Raw genomic sequence first — 18,594 nt, forward strand, 5'->3', positions numbered from 1 at the left:
CACAAGGGACATAACATCTTAGTTCCCAAGGTTGGTGGCGCATAGGTGATGTAAGGAATGGTTAATATTTCTTACAGCGCCTTTGTCTATGGGCGGTGGTGACCACTTACCATCAGGTGGCCCATAAGCTCGTCCGCCAACCAATGCCATAAAAAAAAAAAAATTAAACGAATTATCAAGTTACTTGTGGCAAATGAGGTTTTATTGGTTCGAGATATAGATCAGCTCGTTAATACCAATAATAAACAAAATACAATCTTAAAATAAAGGATTAAATTAATAATAATATTGACAAATAACCATATCAAATTTAAAAATCCATCTGTTTTATTTTTGTATGTTACTATTGTAAAATAAACAATTAATCATTTGTTTTGTGCAGGATTTCTAGCTTTTGGAATATTCGTGATTGTTGCATGTCTATCAAGTTGGAAGGTAATTGGCAGCTCTGATATTTCATAAAAGCGATATATATATTTACTGTTATAATATTTATAGTTAAAGTTTTATATATATGAATAAATAGAGGAGATGATCGTTTCAACAAACACATGGCAGGACTTTTATTATGAAGAAATTTGTTATGTCATAAGCTTGTCATTCGCTTGTGACTGACTCGAATTGGGAATATATTTCTTGTGATGTTTTATAACGTATTTCAGCTGTATTTCCTGATATCTTATGTTTGCTTATTCAAATGAACCTTTATTTTGTACTGAGGATCTACGCCTTACGATTTACATTGGCTTTTTCCACCCCTAATTTCGCTTGTGATATATGTTGTGTAACCTTGATGATATATTAATTACTTAAACATAATTACGTATAGTTTATATAAGAATAACATTAATATTTCGCGTATGTTATAATTCAATTACAGAATCATATTTACTTTCCATAATTCATGTTTCTGAAACTCGAACTTTTAGTGTGAAAAAAAGACAGGATAAAGGAACACTAATACCTATACCCTATACGAGCTTATTTTTGTACCTCCATTCCAGGGTGAGTCAGCATGGGCTGGCTGCACACCTCCTTTGTAGGTCAAATTGAAGATAAAAAACAACATTTCCTTTTTAGTAAATAAACTGTCTTTAGAAATACGACACAAAGCTTTGATAATGAATTCCCTTACGTTTGTTTGTCATGACGTATATATATAATTTATGAAGATTTTTTAGTAACGTTTTTGTCTTCCTTTTCTTATGTAGGATTAAAATAAAAAAAGTTTCTTCAACCGTTTGTTTATAAATAGGAAAAGGGTCGCAGAAACCATTTCCGTTTGAGGAAAATTTTATTTGCTTTAAAGGTAAACATATTTGTTTCACCCTTGGTGATGTCCTTGAGAGTTTTCGATGTGTTTTGGAGAGCCCTTTATAAACCTCATTTAATGTCTTTATTAAATTTTGTTACCCAATATTCCTTAATAAATTTATATTCCAATGGAATAAAAATTTTGTACCTCTAACTGGGATATTAGTATGATTATTGTGATATTATTAGGATATGTATTGATTTTATTTTTTTAATTCAGAAAGTCTTGTGCTTTATTATTACTCTACTTATTTTCTACTTAATTTACTAAAAATAATTATGGATATAAGGAACAATTTTTGTTATCAACTAGTTTTGTTACCTATCGAATCTTTTTTTTATATAGTGACACACTTTTTCTTTTTATTTTATCTAATTTTTATTTTTTGGTATTAAGTATATTGCAGTGATCCTTTAGTACAGCGTCAAGATCTGCACAATCCACAACTATATATGAACATCTGAGATCGTATTTGAATATTGTAGCCTTTCACAAAAAATATCTTGATATAAAGAGTGGGCGTCATAAGGATGCGAGTCGTGAAAACAAAATATTAACTATTTTGTACAATATATTTAAGTTTCAGAATGTTTTACTAATTAACATCTAACAGTTACTAATACTAAACTAATGTAATACATCAATTAAACATCTACAATCGGGTAGCGGGATAAGGAGTAGCAGCAGACCTCGATCTCACTCCACTCCACTACATTATTATTTAATATCAACTGTCCCAATGATTCACCTCGATCTAGCATTCCGCCATTCGTACCTATTACTCAATTCCCGCCAAAAAGTTAAGATGGCGCCTCGTCCTCGTTCGAGGCCTTATCTACTCTGATTGGTCGTAACGTATGATACAATCTTAGAATAGTAACTTTGAACGAATTAATATAAGATATTAACTATTTAAAATGTAAACAATGAACTATTCCGTCATTTTTTTGTCGGTACCTTAGTTCATAGACAATGACAATACAAGAAATATTAAGGAACTAAAAGATTATTGTATTTTGCTGGTAGGATAATTTCATCGTATAATGCTTGTTGTGCCTTTTTCTAGTGGCGGGTGATTCACAAATTCGAATGTTTTGGGTTGAATAAAAAAAAATGCCATAAAATAAACAAGCTAAATTTATTGTTTCAGATAACATCGTGTTTCGGCTCAATCAGGTAAGTCAATCAATAAGAGAGTACAAATCATTGATCCGCAAGAAACTCTGAAATTGGAAATTATTTCATAAAAAATATATAAAATACATATCGTGCAAAGCTACGGTCAACCTTGTGAGCCAACCAAGCGAGGTCGTTTATCACAGGTGTGATCCCATAAAATCTTTATAAACGAATTTCCGAGGAACCCCAAATTTTAACATGTCACAACGCGTTCGAAATTACCTAATTATACACACTTAAATCTAAGAGAAATCGTAAAAACAACGATTTAACTGAAAAACCGTTATTATTCAAGGTACATTTTCCTAACAAAAGCAATTATTGTATGCAAATGGCAAGCGTTTATGCCTAACTTGTTCATAAAATGTCAGTATATTGTAAAACAACCCATGCATGAACATTGAACAATTACGGTTTTGAGGTAAATGTCTAAAATTAAATATGTATAGTAAACAATTTTCCAGGCACGCAAGCGTAAGTAAATTTCAAATTAATTCAACATTACCAAAGCTGGCTTGGAAGCCTTAATAATCAAGTACATCTTTACACGCAGGGCGATGTATATTATGTAAAATAGAAAAGTAAATCAATATGTAAATGTTGCCTCAGCTAGGCTACGACCTCCTCTGCTCTTTAGAAGAAAGTTTACGAATCTTCTTGAAGGTAGGATGATATAGATGGAAGGTATAGATATTCTTTGGTTAACGATTAACGTACATCACGTAGACCTTTCAACCATAAATAATGTTTCAAATAGATCATTGAACTAACTTCCTGTTAATGTTCCACTGCTGACCAAAGTTCTCTTCTTCTTTGTATGCAGAAGGTTTGGAACTTGAAGTAAGCTCCGAATCTTCTCCACATTTTTCCAATGCAACCCGCATTGGATAGATAATTAAATGCTATAAAAATAACGACCATTAAGTCACGAACGCGAACCATACGTCTACTAGAAATCAATTTATATTTATAAACTTTGAAATATATCTATATACTGACGACTCGACATGCATTGCGTGTTCGCATGATAGGTTTTGCGTGAAAAGTACAAAGGTCGAATTTTCATGGCACGGTGAAAGAAAACCGGCCGTAAATATTATGCGATTTAACAACACTGGATTTTTGTGAAGGTTTTTTCGCATTGACCGATCTTCAACGTTGGAGTATCTAAAACCTCTTATCCTCCAATTATTACCGACATAAGTCCCGTATCCTCGAACGAATTAATTAATAAACAGTAATAAATATTAGATTAACAAAAAAAGTCATATAATATTCCATTTATTAACTAAATTCAATGGGGCTGACATATAGGCTGCCTATAAAGGCCCCTTAAAAATAAAGGAATAAAAAAAAACGAAATTCAAGAAAATAGAATTGTTTCCATATGCATAAACTTTTTCAGATTACAAACTATTATTATTGACGAATAAAACGAAAATTTTAAGTCGACCAGAGGTTGAATTATTTACTTATATTTAAATCTTCACTGAAAGTTATATAAGATAAGCTTAAATAATGCGTTACAATGTCCAATAAACAAATACAATACGTGTCACGTGGTAGTGTAGTATCGTAGCTTAATGGCTGACAAGGCGTTGGCGTGACGCCAAGCACGCTGTGGTCAGCGACGGTAAGTGTATGAAACTTTTCACTTACAAGCTGAGTAAATACATTAAACTTATTGCATGTGGTAGGTACTTTTAAAATGATACTATATATAAACTTTTTCTGTATTATATTATGAAATATCTAGTAATATGTATCGTAAACTAATCTTTTCTTAAAATTTTCGAGATTAATGATTATTTGAATGTATGAATGGACATTAATTTTAAAACCAGTCTGGTTACCATATTAATACACAGATATTTTTATAAATTGAAAAGTAAGATCCTAAAATTAGCTACAAGCAAATAAACTTTCTGGATTATATATTAGTCTAGTGATTAGTAAGGCATATCATCTACTACTCGCGTTGCTTCTGCAAAAACAGCAGTTAAATAGAAAAAAAAACATTTAGCTAATATTTACATAATATATTCGTACCTTGGTATTAATGGCATTATTAGTGGTGGCATTAGCGACGGAATAATTAAAAATGTAGTTATCGAAAATTGTTAACTAACGAAACTATTAATTTAAAATAACAAAAGGTTTATTGAATTTCGAAACAATTATGTAACACTGTGACGTTATGACGTGACATTATACGAGTTTAATATTGTCATACGTCCGAAAAGTTTAACTCTGGCGTCACGCCAAGCGTGCCGCAGTCTGTAATGAGATACATCGCCTTTGAAGTTGATACTTTACTTACCTTTTGTAATTTATAAGCTTTTATACCTCATTAATATTGATATGATAATATCCTTGTGACCGATTTAAGCCACAATATTCTCAACTTGAAAACCAAATGCGTAAAGAATATCATAGTGCTGTTACCTTTTTACTGTGGGTATGGATTTGAAGAAAACAGTTTTGTTATATAACTATTTAATTGTAGAAACAAAAATTTATAAATCTTACAATAAGTTTAGTTACTTAATTTAGTTACAGTTTTTGTACTATAGATAATTAAAAAATATGCCAGCTAGACTCAGCGTGGGTCACTTGGGATAAAAGGAATGTTTGAAAATTCAATGCATTATAATTTATCTTATTACATATTAAAATTTAGGCGCCACTGACGATTCAAATATTGTATTTTTAATTATTTAGTACACCGTTCGCCAGGCCGGTGTAACTAAGTTTGTATAAAAAAATAAAATGGGTACATCACCAAATTTCCAGCTACACGTGGATATTGTTTATATCTAAGGGAACAGGCATGCCATCCTTGGAGTTGCACCAGCAGCTATCTGGACACACTCAACCAGGAAACTGCAGCCGTCCACACTTAATATTTCAAATCAATGTGGTGGGTAAAACAAAAAACCTCCTGCAATACGACATATACAGGTTCAATAATCAAGTAAATAATCAAGAAATAAATACCTTTAACGAGGGATGTAAGCAGTAATTTACCTTCTGGAGGTACAAAGTCCTGCTTACTTTAAATGACGATTTCAACTCCGGAGAATCATTCCAATAGGTCAAAAATCACTGTAAATCACAAATTAAACATGACTACGACTTTCTAAATTGCAAACCAACACATTTCAGCAAAAACAAGAATTAAAGACTTACAATTTTTTAAGGTCGGTAGAAATATGTTGTATAAAATTTTTATCAAACGTCAAAACTCCATTATAAACATATTCCGAAAAGATATATGCTGTAATGCAAAAGCAAAGCACTGAAGTAATAATCAATCACAAATTAAGAAACTCAACTATTAAGGTAACTCACCGATATATTCAGTATATCGAATTTGAAGTTTGAATTCGGTGTTAAACCGAAGATGCAAAAAGAACGAAATCGAAAGTTCTTGAAACTTTGAAAGGTGCGGGAGTGTGGCCAGCATCACCACCAAAATTAAATAGTTATTATATCCATATTTAAATCAAAGAAATAATTATGGAATAATTATTTTATTTAATAAAAGCCAATTATAAGGCAAAATAAATCTGTCATAATAAATTTCCGATATTTCCATACGAATACTAACCCTTTATTGGATGACAGCTAATAAATAAATCTGAAATGATGCGAAATGACTTCTAGACAAATATAACAAACGAATTAGATAATAAAATCCAATTGTACTAATTATTTCACTGCACTGATAAAATAAATGTAATTTATTATATATGTAATTTATATATGTAATTTAAAATAAATTACATTTATTTTATTATATATTATTTAAACAAAATTCTGTAGTTAATTTGTGCTGGTCAAGACAATTGCTTACATTATAACATCCTTATGATAATTTAATGCTTGTACATCAGAACATCTAATATGTATGTATGTACAAAGTAGTGGACATGGTGCTGGCAGAGAGCCAAGTGTGCCACGATCAGTAATGGGAGCTGCCCCTTGAAGATAATAGATTATCCTTTTATTTTTACTGGACAGAAGCAGACATGTAGTTAAGTAGCTCACGAATATTAAATTAATGAGCAGCCTTTTTATAAGAAAATATTCCCGAGCTCATAGCTACAACCCTTTTTACTGAATATAGCCAGATTATTTAAAAATGCAGTCTTCTTCATTTTTTTTTCCTTAATTTCGCTGAGCATGACACGAAATGTTTACATACTGTTTGAATAAAATAGGTTTTAAAAGTATAGCTTCTCAGCTTTTTATATAAATTATTTTTACTATTTTTCTGACCTGAGTTTGCTGAATGTACAAATGATGTTCTTGTAGTTTTAGAAGTTTTCCAATCCGTTGGATTTGGGATTATATATCTATGTTTTCTATCAATCTCATCGGATCGATATTTTTAATTGGTGCTTTTGATGGTTATGGTCGAAGGCGAATAAATATTTTTTCTAGAAATTGGAAAAGTTACGGAACCAAATAATTTCAACTGCAACTAGTTTTATTAAAAAGTCTACGCATGGTTCCAAAAATGCTTCAAATCTATAAATTGTATATTTTACAGGCATGCATTTTTGGATTTGAGTCTCGTTTTGATAGTCTTTATTCATTTGACATAAGGTATATTTTACACCTATACAGTCAAGTTCACCCCTTTAAAATTCTAAAAACAAAATTTGGCGGCCCGGGAACATTTTGGTTTGCGTCCAAAAGCTGAAATGTGGGAATTATCTGCGAATGGTCTAACAGCACTATTTTACTTGTAATCTCGAGCACATATCGCTTTATAACACGGAGCTATTTTTAATATCGTGTTTAATTAATTATAATACATAAAATTATTTACTTTACCAATAGACGAATTAATTCATGAGGAAGGGATAGTTATATAATTCATTAAGTTTTTGTGTAAATTTGTAGAAATATGTCAATTAAGGTCGAATGTTTCTGACAAATAATAATAACGGCTTTTCACGTTCATAATTATAAATGACAAAAATTTTCTACCATTAAGGTTTCCGTTAAGATTAAATAATAAAAATACTTGGAAATTTGGTTTTTTAATTACATTTTCTATGATCAACAACAATGTCGCCATTTGTTGTTTCTGTACTGACAATTGCTTACTGTGGTGATATTATCTAAGCGTTAACGTGACTTTTTTTACCGAATTATAGACGATCAAGCCCTTTCCGACCTGCTCGATTCTTTTGCTTTACGTCAAGATGGATCGATATGCATCTTCTACTGCTTTTTCACGGGGAACGTTTCTAGATTGTTTGGCTTAATCCAAGCCATTACATTTCACCTTTGGACATTCTACTCATGTACATCGTAAGAAAAAAACAAATCGTAAATAAGTTAGGGCTTTATCGTTGAATAATATTAATGAAGCTCATATTTTCTCAAAATTGGTGTATTAATTTTCTACTGTAATCTCCGTAAAATATACAAACGTAACTCTATAAATCTGTTTGTTTGTCTGTTACGCTTTTACGGCTAAACCACTGAACCGAACTTAAGGAAATTTGGTGTTAAGCAAGCTTGAACTCCAAGACAGGCCTGCCGCCCCCCCACATGTGCAAAATAAGTACAAAAATAGTATGGCATATATCAGATTAATGAACATTGTTGTATTGTAAGCCTATTTCATAAAACATGAAAACCGCTTCGAGATGATTTCAAATATAAATGTGTCATAAACAGTCATAAATTTTAACGCAAAACACAGTTTACACATTCGTGAAATTTAAATTAAACTCAAATAAAATTTGCCATATGTTAACGAATTAAAAATATATGTACATTATAAATATATGTACATTTAGACTTTGGACCGATTAAATCTAATATCCACAAAGTTATGTAAAATCGATGCTATCATGGGTTATTTTGAATGTAAACAGCCCCGGCCCATTTCAATGGTAAATATGCCTAATAACAGTTTAACGACCCCATAGAAAATGATGTTTCATAACAGTGAGAAGATAACAAACAATCAGCAAAGTGCCGTTGCGTGTTGCACCTTAGAATAATGTCTAGATAATGGAGGAGGGTGATATATTGAAGAGGTTTCATAAATATCTAGTTATAAACTCGCTAATAAACCCGGATTCGCACATGTCACTTCTTGTAATTTGGAAATATTCTGATATAACGAAAGAAGCTGAACATTTTGTTTGTTCTATTTAACGAGTTAACGCGTTTAACGCCATCTCAAGATCAGTATTATTTGAAAAAATATGGATTCTAACTTATTTTTAAAAAAAGGTCACATAGAAAATATAACATTTCTGATTCAAATAATGTAGTTATAATCAGAACATAACGCTAGAGTATGAAATGCCGAATAGCTAGTAAATTATATTTATGAATAAATAATAAATTATTACTTCTTTGGATTCTATCTTTGACATCTTTGGTTAAATTTTACAAATTAGATACTATTACCAAAAAAAAACTTATGCAATAGCGTTCATGAGTTTTCTTTTAAATGATGTCTGTCCAGTATAGTACAGACACCCAGTTTACAGCCTAAAATTGACTAAGATAGGGACTAAAATTGTGTATCAAACATTATTGTCGTCATTATTTAAACACAAAGTCAATTTGAATATTCGAGGCAGAAGATGTATTGGAAAAATAAAACCGTGTCAACAATTTTGATGAGCAATCAAGTGAGTGACATTACTTATAGCAATTCTCTCTGAATATTTGAGAAATACGAATATATGAATGTGGAGGCGACGGAGAAATTGTTTATTTATCTTACTTTGTGTCAGACATTATAATAATATGTTTTCTTTTCGAGTATATACTCGAAAAGAATATTCTTTTATTAATAAATATCATTTCAGAGGTTTGACTTTCATTTCACAAAGTAAATTTAATTTTTTTTAAAATTATTTACTATTACTAGAATGGATTTAATATGTTTTAGCTTTTATTTAGAAGTTTTTCTATTTAATTTCTATAATATTAATAATTTGCTTCTATTCATAAAAAGTCTATCTAATATATATTTCTTAACTCTTCAATAATGAGCAAAAAGTATTTTTAATGTAATAGTTGGGTGGACAAATAGACTTCCTGATAGTAAGTGGTAACCTTAGCCCATAGAGTTTGGCGCAGTAAGAAATATTAATCAATTTGAACATCATACCATATTGCCACCAACATTTTGAGCTGAGATGTTATGTCCCTTGATACTTAATTTATACCGTGTATTCAAATATTCGTTCACCCCTCCAACCGGAACACAACAATAATAAGCATTGCTATTTGGTGGTAGAATACCCGAGTAGGTATTATTATTCAGACGGGCTTACACAAAACCCTACGACCAATTAAATGCAACCATCTTTACTTTGCACTCACCTACGTTGCATCCTGTGCAATTTCATTCTGTTAGACACAGCTGATTAAGCTGTGCGTAGCATGTCAGTTAGTCATTCTAAAATTTGAGTTTTTATAATACGCCTCGTTCTTGGAAATGATGGAAAACAGGCGAGGTGAAGCCTGAGAATGTCTTCATGCGACGGATGGAATTTTACCAAGCTGTAATATATCTGGTCAAGAGGAGAGGAGGTCCATGATTAGGGGTGAAAAATATACAAGTTGATACTTTTACTAAATCAATCGCCACCAACCTCGTAACATTCAATCACACGTCATAAGAAATTAATCATATAAAAGTAATGTATGAACTTTTGTAAAAGCTATATTATTTTACAAACTTTCGTAAATGGCTGCTTTAAAAGCTCCTGAAAGCTTCAGAAAGTTATTTATGATATTACCGCGCATTATATCGCTTAGAGCACTCGTTATTTTATATGAAAAAAATTTAAAATATTTTTTTGTCCGTTAAAATGACGGAAGAAAGTAACTAGAAAAGACAAACGCTGTTTCTTACACAAAACTGATGTTTAGTATTTAGATTTTACTATCAGAAAGAACAAGCTTGTTGTAACACATGTAAAGGTAATAAAAGCTTTATTTTAAATCGTAACTATGTCGTTCAAATAATTTAAAACGGTCCGAATACTCTAACCTCCGAGTTTTAAAATGGCAAAAGTCAGATAAATTTATGTTGCTTAAAAGTGAACGCTCATTGGTCGTTTATTGCGTCATCAGTTGCTACCGACCAATGACCATTACGAATAAACTTAAATTAATTAATTTGATTTCGATCAGCGTTACAGAAACTGGAGGTAAGTGGCGGAAATGATCGCTGTTCATTAGATTGTCTGAGCATTTGCCTTCTTGCTATTGAAATAAATCACCATCATTCACTCGCCCTCATTCTATTTATTACGAATCGGCGAAGGCTTTTTCTTCTATTTAATTTTTCCGTCGAAACACGTTGATACATTCTTTTTGCTAAGAATCATTCCATCCTTTTAGTCTTCCTTTTGGCTTCCTTTTGTTAGCTATACTGTGTTCTAAAAAAACAATGCAGATAAATAAATAAAAAATGAATGCATATAATTTCTAATTTCTTGATAAATTGATAATTTAAATTTCGAATTAGATTATATCCAAAACATCTTTTACTGCAAACAATATACACCTAATTACTGCTCCAACAGTCTTAGTAACAATCACAGGATGTTAGTTCCAATTATATAACGACGTATCAAACATACTACACAAATCTTTCCGCACCAACGAAAACCACATTGTTAACATGGAATTTCGTGAAATTAATGTTGCATATTAACTAACACATAGTTTCAATTCCATTAATATTCTAACAGCTGGTACATAATGGCAATAGTTTCACGGTAAAGTTCAATAGCACGTCGCGTGCAGACTGCATCGACCAGTTCTTCAATGATTCATGGCACGGCTTTCCCATTGATTCATGGTTTTGCCATATATCTATATCGTGTAGTGTAATGTATGGGTGTTCTGATAATGGAATAGATAGCTTGAGTTATTGTTTCGACTGAATGAACTTCTAATGAAATCGATTTTTATGCTCGATGTGTAGAAAAAATAATATTGTAAATTATTTTTAGTGAGATATATAAATGGTTCATCCGCCGATCTACAATGAAGTAGTTGGTGGTTGATTATCATAATTATCAAAGATTTACAGCTGTTAAGTTAATTTAAAGCTTTGTATTTATATCGAAAATTCTTCCTTTATTATAACGGATGTTTTATTGTTTTGTGTAAAATATAAAATCCTATTCAAAATCTGGATGGTAAATTAAATTAATATTATCAACAAGACATTCTTTCTATATGTATGTAATGTACATTTGATATATGTATGTAATTCAATTTCTCTAAAAATACAAATACGTAGCTGATTAAGATTTTTAGTATTCAATGAAATTATATTCTATATGTTTTTTTTGCGATATCTTGCCAAAAATTCGAACGTCATCTACATTACTAAAATGACAATGATAAGCTTATATATTTTTTCTGCGATTGTAAGTTAGGGGGTATAGAATAACATCGTAATTTCCATTGTCGGTGGCACATAGAATCATAGTTCCATTTCGATCCATATGTTCTTGTTGCGCTTCAGAACTTCTTCCTTCCCACCGAAGATATCATTTTGAGAATACCATCTACCATCGATTAGCACATTTGTCTCCAATTTTATTATCGCTATACAGTATTGTGATTTATAATTTAATGAAAGAATAGGGAAGATTTTGTTTTTAATTGATTGCAATTACCCTTGGTAAAATCTAACCGGCTGTTGGCTGGTCACACGCGGGGTTTTTATAATTAATAATAACTGTAGGGTTGGTAACTTAAAGATAATAAGGCTAGATAATTATATCTAATAACCAGCACTTGAAAAAATTAAGACTATTATCAAAATCTTATTTGTGTTTTAATTGTCAAAGCATGTTTACTTGTTACTATTTTGTTTTTGCTATGTTTTCAAAATATTTTATAGACTTTTTAATATGTTCTAACAAAAATGCTTAGTATTGTTATGGTTCGATTTGTGGGGGGAGTAAGCTAGAGTGTCGCCTGCAGATGCTCTAGCAGACAAGGGACATGATATCTTATTTTCCAAAGTTAGCCATGCATAGGTTTTGTCAGGAATTGTTAATATTACTAACGACACCAATGTCTATGGAGGTGACCACTTACGATCAGGTGGTCATTTGCTGGTCAGTCTACTTATTTTATAAAAAAAGCATAACAGTTATTTTGTGGCAATTATTTTTGATTAATTTAGTGGTCTATTACATTTTATTTATTAATTACTTTTTTTAGTAGTTGTCAGCCCTGCATTAAGGTCCGACAGCTATGCATTTACAAAATAAATTTACTAAAGTGTAATTAGTCTGATGGACGCTTTTCGGTAGAAAGATACTTTATAATAAATTACGCAATCAAATTGGAGAAGTGGTATTTGCTTAGAGCGGGATATAAAATAAATTAATAAATATTTTTTTAGTTTCGTTGTATAATCTATTTTTTATATAAAACTCATTTGACAACTAAGTTGAGTTTTAGTTAATTGTCAAATAGGTAGTCCACCTGAACAGGCGCCAGTATGGTCATTGGTCACTACCGCCTATAAACACTGCATTTTTAAACATTCCTGATATCATTAATGCTCTACCAACTCTGGGAACTGATATGTAATGATATTGTCTAACTCACGGTTAAAATCGGAAAACAAAAATTCTAAGTATTTATATCTAGCAGCAGTCAATTTGAGAATTGGGTGGTACCTTCTCAGACGGATTTGTTCAAAAGCCCTACTAACAAGTCAGTAATTTAGAGACTCAGTGTTAGATAATTAATAAAAACCGATCGCGATAAACCGGGTTTGATTTGATCATTATAAGAGATTTTTACCATAAGTTTTTAATCAAACGATAAATTTAAAACGAAACACATCATATGAATAGGACCAACAAAAATTCACGATACGACAGGTTAAAAAAAAGCTAAGCGTTTGAAATTCTCACTACGCTTTTGACACTTTTTTACGGCAATCTGAATTTTTATTCGTACATCATAAAAGTACGAATTTCTGTCGTATACGTCACAATCATTAATTGATATGGAATAAAGACATAATGATCTTTAAAAAAATGCGTTTGTTAGATCAATATAAAATATATACACAACAAATAATATGTTACGCCGTTGTATCCATAATTACACTGTTTCGTTCGTTTGCTTGAAACATATGATAACTGACGTGGTAAGTGAGATATATTGGCTTAAACATAATTCTAACAGTTTTATTAGTACATATGATGGACACGTCAATCTTTATAGTACTACTCTTAGTAATACTGTTCTCCTCAGCAAAATTCTGACACGATAGCCAATCTCAAGATATAGCCAACCATACAGGGGTTATAGAATTAGCCAAGCACTCATAGTTTGTTAGGATTCCATACTCAACCGAAGTGTGATCAAAGGCGCGACTGATGTTTTTAAATTTTTAATTGCTTACCGGGATCGGGATTGTAAGCACTACCGAAGTCCTAGCTCCGGTCTTTTAATACTTTTTCGTTGGAGTAAACTAAATAAGTTTTATTAAGGACTTTGGGTTTTGCAGTTTTATAAGCTATAAAGATTAGTTGATCTATTAATACTATAACAAATAGTAACAATAAATAAAGCCTCGATATAAATATTCGTATAAGGAAGATGAGTCACTATTACAGGAGCAATGCTTTGAAATATAATATTATATTAAACAGATTCGAGAAGGCGTTCATTATTTAAACATCGATGTTCAGAATACTTCGTTAAACAATTTCACGGATCGAATAGTTTCAATCTATTTATAGGTTATATTTATTTAGTAATTATCACTAGAATAAGAAAAACACGCCAGTCATGATTGATTTTTCTGCTGGTTTATTTCGTTCAAAGAAACCGATTCTGTTTTACCAGAATTGAGAACAATAATTTCAGGATGCATTGTTCATTTCAGACTCACCACCTCTTAATATACTTTTGTCCAACTTCATCCAATTTCCAGCAAGTTCATTACCCTGTATCATCGTATTGTGAAAGTTTCATTCAACTTTCACCATATTTCTGTTGTAGCACGAAACAATTCTTCTGGGGATAGAATCGTTTTTGTTTGAGGGGTGAGCGTTTCATTTGTTTTATTGATATTTTTCCACGGAGCTGAAAATTGGCAGTAAGGGTGACTTTATTATGGAAGAAGATATTTGAAATGGTAAATAATATTATTTTCATTGTATATTCTGAATCTCTCCTCTTTGGATGTCTATTTTGATAGGAAAATGAAATTATACTTAGATTATAAGGGAATTAACGTGTTAAATAATTAGAAACTAGGAGAATAGAAAAGGCAATTTATTTTGCTCGAAAAATTACTTTGTAATACAAAAAAATGATTTTGTTTTTTGTTATTTAAAATGTTCCGTCGTATCACTCAAAGTAAATTATATTACAGTAATTACTTGATTACAAATAATGTGAATAACGTACCTAACTTCACTCCAAGACAAAATCGACCCTCAACCAAGTTTGATTAAAATCCGCCCAGTCTAATACTGGTATGAGATCCATAAAATTTCAAAATTCAGATATTAGTAAGAGTGACCGAGTGACTTTTAACAAATTCTCTTGTACTTCACCTTCATGGTGTCGATCCTCAATATTCAAAAGTGCCTTTAATTAATTATTACACAAGGAGCTTCAAGTGAGCGGAAAGAGCACGATATACACTTTGATATTCATTTCGTTTTTGTTTTAATTTGTCTTTTAACTTTGTTCTAAATTATATTATACATTGTTTTTTTTTTCGATGATTGCGGGTTCAATTCCAGGCAAGCACCACTGAATTTCCATGTAAGTTAAGTACATTGGTGTTTATAATTCACCTCGTGCTCGGCGGTGAAGTAAAATATCACTCTCCACCTCGTTTTTTACGTGGACAGTTCCGAGTAATTGTTCTATTAATCACGGTGGCTGTATTTCACCTCCAGAAATCTTGTCAGACTTCCAAAATTTATCAACATCAGCTCGAAGTCCAGAAATCCACAACTGCACGAGTTTTGGGTATTATCTGCCTCGCTCTAGCACTCTGTGAAACAAGCTTTCGCCGGTGGTTTTTTCGATTCGACTTAGGAACCTTCAAAAATAGACGCATTTATTCCCTAAAGGTCGGCAATGCACCTGCAAGCCCCCCGGTGTTGCAGATGCCCATGAGTGGTCGCAGACATTTTCCATCAGGTGAGCCTACTGATCGTTTGGCTTCTATGCATGCACTCTTGGTAAATTACCTTAGTCTTCTACTGGCAAACATTATTTCAATCATTATTGTAAGTTGGCACCTTAAGCTGGACTACTAAAATATTTTTCAGTTCTCCCTCCTTAAAATAAATAAACTCGATAGCTAAAATCAACAAGAGACGTGAAAATCTCTACGGGATATTTTTAAGTGAATGTTGGCATTTTTTTAATTAAGCTTAGCCGGAATAAGTCATAGGAATGCTGAGGTGCTTCAGACTTTAATTAAAATTAAACGCATCTCATCATTGTGGAAATCTTCTTAGCTTGAATATAATTTTTTGACAAAGGCTAAGGTTTTATAAAGGGCTTTTCGCTGTTCCACGTTGAAAACTTTATAGTTTGTCTTTCATTTTAAATTTGCCGCCGTACTTTTCTTCTTTGTTTATATAAATTTATATTTCATTGTTTTATGTATATTCCTAAGTTTGAAAATATAATATTATTTTGACAACGTAATATTCTCATATCTTTGACGACCTCCGTGGTCGAGTAGTGTGTACAACGGTTTTCATGGGTACGCCTCTCCGAGGTCCCGGGTTCGATTCCCGGCCGAGTCGATGTAGAAAAAGTTCATTAGTTTTCTATGTTGTCTTGGGTCTGGGTGTTTGTGGTACCGTCGTTACTTCTGATTTTCCATAACACAAGCGCTTTAGCTACTTACATTGGGATCAGAGTAATATATGTGATTTTGTCTAATCATTTATAAAAAAAAAATATAATGCCATAGGATAAATTCGATTCCTGATTTGTTATCATGTATATAATCTATTGTTTAATCGTTTTTATTTTTGGTTTGTTCGTTATTCCTTGTGTAATACTCTAATCTGTAAACTTTGCTTAGATGGTTAAATCCGGACAAGAACCTAAGTAGGCCAGTAGTTAAATTAACTGCTGTTTGACGTTGATCATAATCAGTCAACCGGTAAATTGCTTTTTATAGATTAACTTTTTTTTTTTTAAATACATATAGAGCTGTTTAATGTCAGGAGAATTTTGACATAATGATTACAACTGGAAATTCATTAATTCAGTATTTATTAAATATTAAATATAAAGGGCCAGTTTCCCTTTCTAAGCTAAAAACTGCTAAGATAATTTTTTACAAAATGCTATTGTATTATTATTCTTTTTTTATGGTATAGGTTTGCGGACGAGCATATAAGCCAAATCATCGTAAGTGATCACCACCGCCCATAGACAATGGCGCTGTAAGAAATATTTACCATTGCTTACGTGGCCAATGCGCCACCAACCTTGGGAACTAAGATGTTATGTCCCTTATGCCTGTTACACTGGCTTACTCACCCTTCAAATCGGAACATAACAATACTGAGTAATGTTGTTTGTTGGTAGAATATGATGGTACCTACCCAGACGGGCTTGCACAAAGCCCTATCACCAACTAAATAATTATTAATAACTATATAATTAATATTAGATTATTCATAATTTATTTATAAGTTAATTCATAACACGTATCTTACTCACACGTTACTTAATTCGCTCGAAACTTTTCAGTTGCATGAAACTTTGCAGACTTTCAGCTTTAGTTATTCTCCGATCTCCGACTTAACGGCGCTTCCGCAATCGTCCCTTTGCAAATGTTGCCAGTGTTTCTGTATTGTTATTAACGTTAGTGCCAGTATCCAGGTTCAATATTTATTAAATAATAAGAATAGCAAAAAAAAAAACATAATTATCAGATAAAAATAATTGTGAGTTACTGTTTGTTTTACTACAACAAATGTTAGAATTAGAGAAACGATTTCACAGGTGGTGGTTAAAAAAATGGTCTAACTAACAAACGGAGTCACGGGCAATCATTAGTTTAGATTTAGTCTAGAATAACTATGAACTACTGCGAGATAATTTCGTTCAACATTTCATATAGCCTTAATTTAATTAAATACGTTATAATATAAACTTCAAGTGTCCATTAAACTAGTCATCTATATATCAAATATTTAAGGGATGGGACCGCCTTTTGTACTGTGAATCTATTTGCTGTATTGCTGTTTCTTGCATTTTGTAATGTTGTGTAAGTATATTTATTTTATTAAAAAAATATATTCATAGCAGAGGTATATGTAAAAAATAAAGAATTGCATATTATAAGAACTTTACTCATATCCGAAATGCCCTCGATAAAAAACTTATCACTTAAAACTGAATAGTAATATTCTATCGTGCTCTTAAAATCTATATTCTAATTATTATGTCGTAGCTTTAGAAATGGACAAGTTGCTAAAAATAATTCAAAATTCAACCAACGTTAATTTAAAGACAATTGTGTGAAATTCGGTGGCGAATTTCAGATCTAAATTCTGCCAAAACAAAATGTCAAGTATCTGGGATAAAATTTACAGAAACAAGCTATTCTGAATTCTTTTATTTGATTTTAGATTGACATTAACATTACAAGTATGTGATATTTATTTGTTTCTGAATAAAAAACAAAATTGAAATGCCGGTTTTTGTGTTGTTATTTTATATATTTAAGAGGTACTTTTTTATTACGATCGTTGTCGACACCCCAATAATATTCCCGCATATATATGTTGTGTTTGTTGTATATTACTATAAAACATTTAAAACTCATCTCTACGTATGCGGCCTTGTTGAACACTGTTCTTTGTTTTTGCCATCATTAATATGACATTTTAAAATAAAACTGCAATATTTAACTAATCATTTCTTAAGCTATTCTTATAGTTAATGCCACGTTAAAGCTAGTTGTTGTGTCATGTTATAGAGCGTGTAGTGAGATGTATTAACATGATATCGATTGATTTACATATGGGTCTTAATTGGCTTGATTAGTCTTAATTGAATTGATATCT

General features: G+C 31.3%; 1 protein-coding gene across 1 annotated transcript in view; it reads left to right on the top strand.

Annotated features, from left to right (window-relative positions):
- Positions 1–2,473: 2,473 nt before the first annotated feature.
- Positions 2,474–18,594, top strand: part of LOC113400897 (uncharacterized) — a 49,304-nt gene continuing 33,183 nt past the window's right edge. Inside the window, exon 1 of the mRNA XM_026640573.2 lies at positions 2,474–2,491. The gene's annotated coding sequence lies outside the window, so the exon portion shown is untranslated. The remainder of the gene's footprint in view (positions 2,492–18,594) is intronic.

This window comes from Vanessa tameamea, chromosome 11 (assembly GCF_037043105.1).
Source record: "Vanessa tameamea isolate UH-Manoa-2023 chromosome 11, ilVanTame1 primary haplotype, whole genome shotgun sequence".
In the NCBI taxonomy this organism is placed as follows: Eukaryota; Metazoa; Arthropoda; class Insecta; order Lepidoptera; family Nymphalidae; genus Vanessa; species Vanessa tameamea.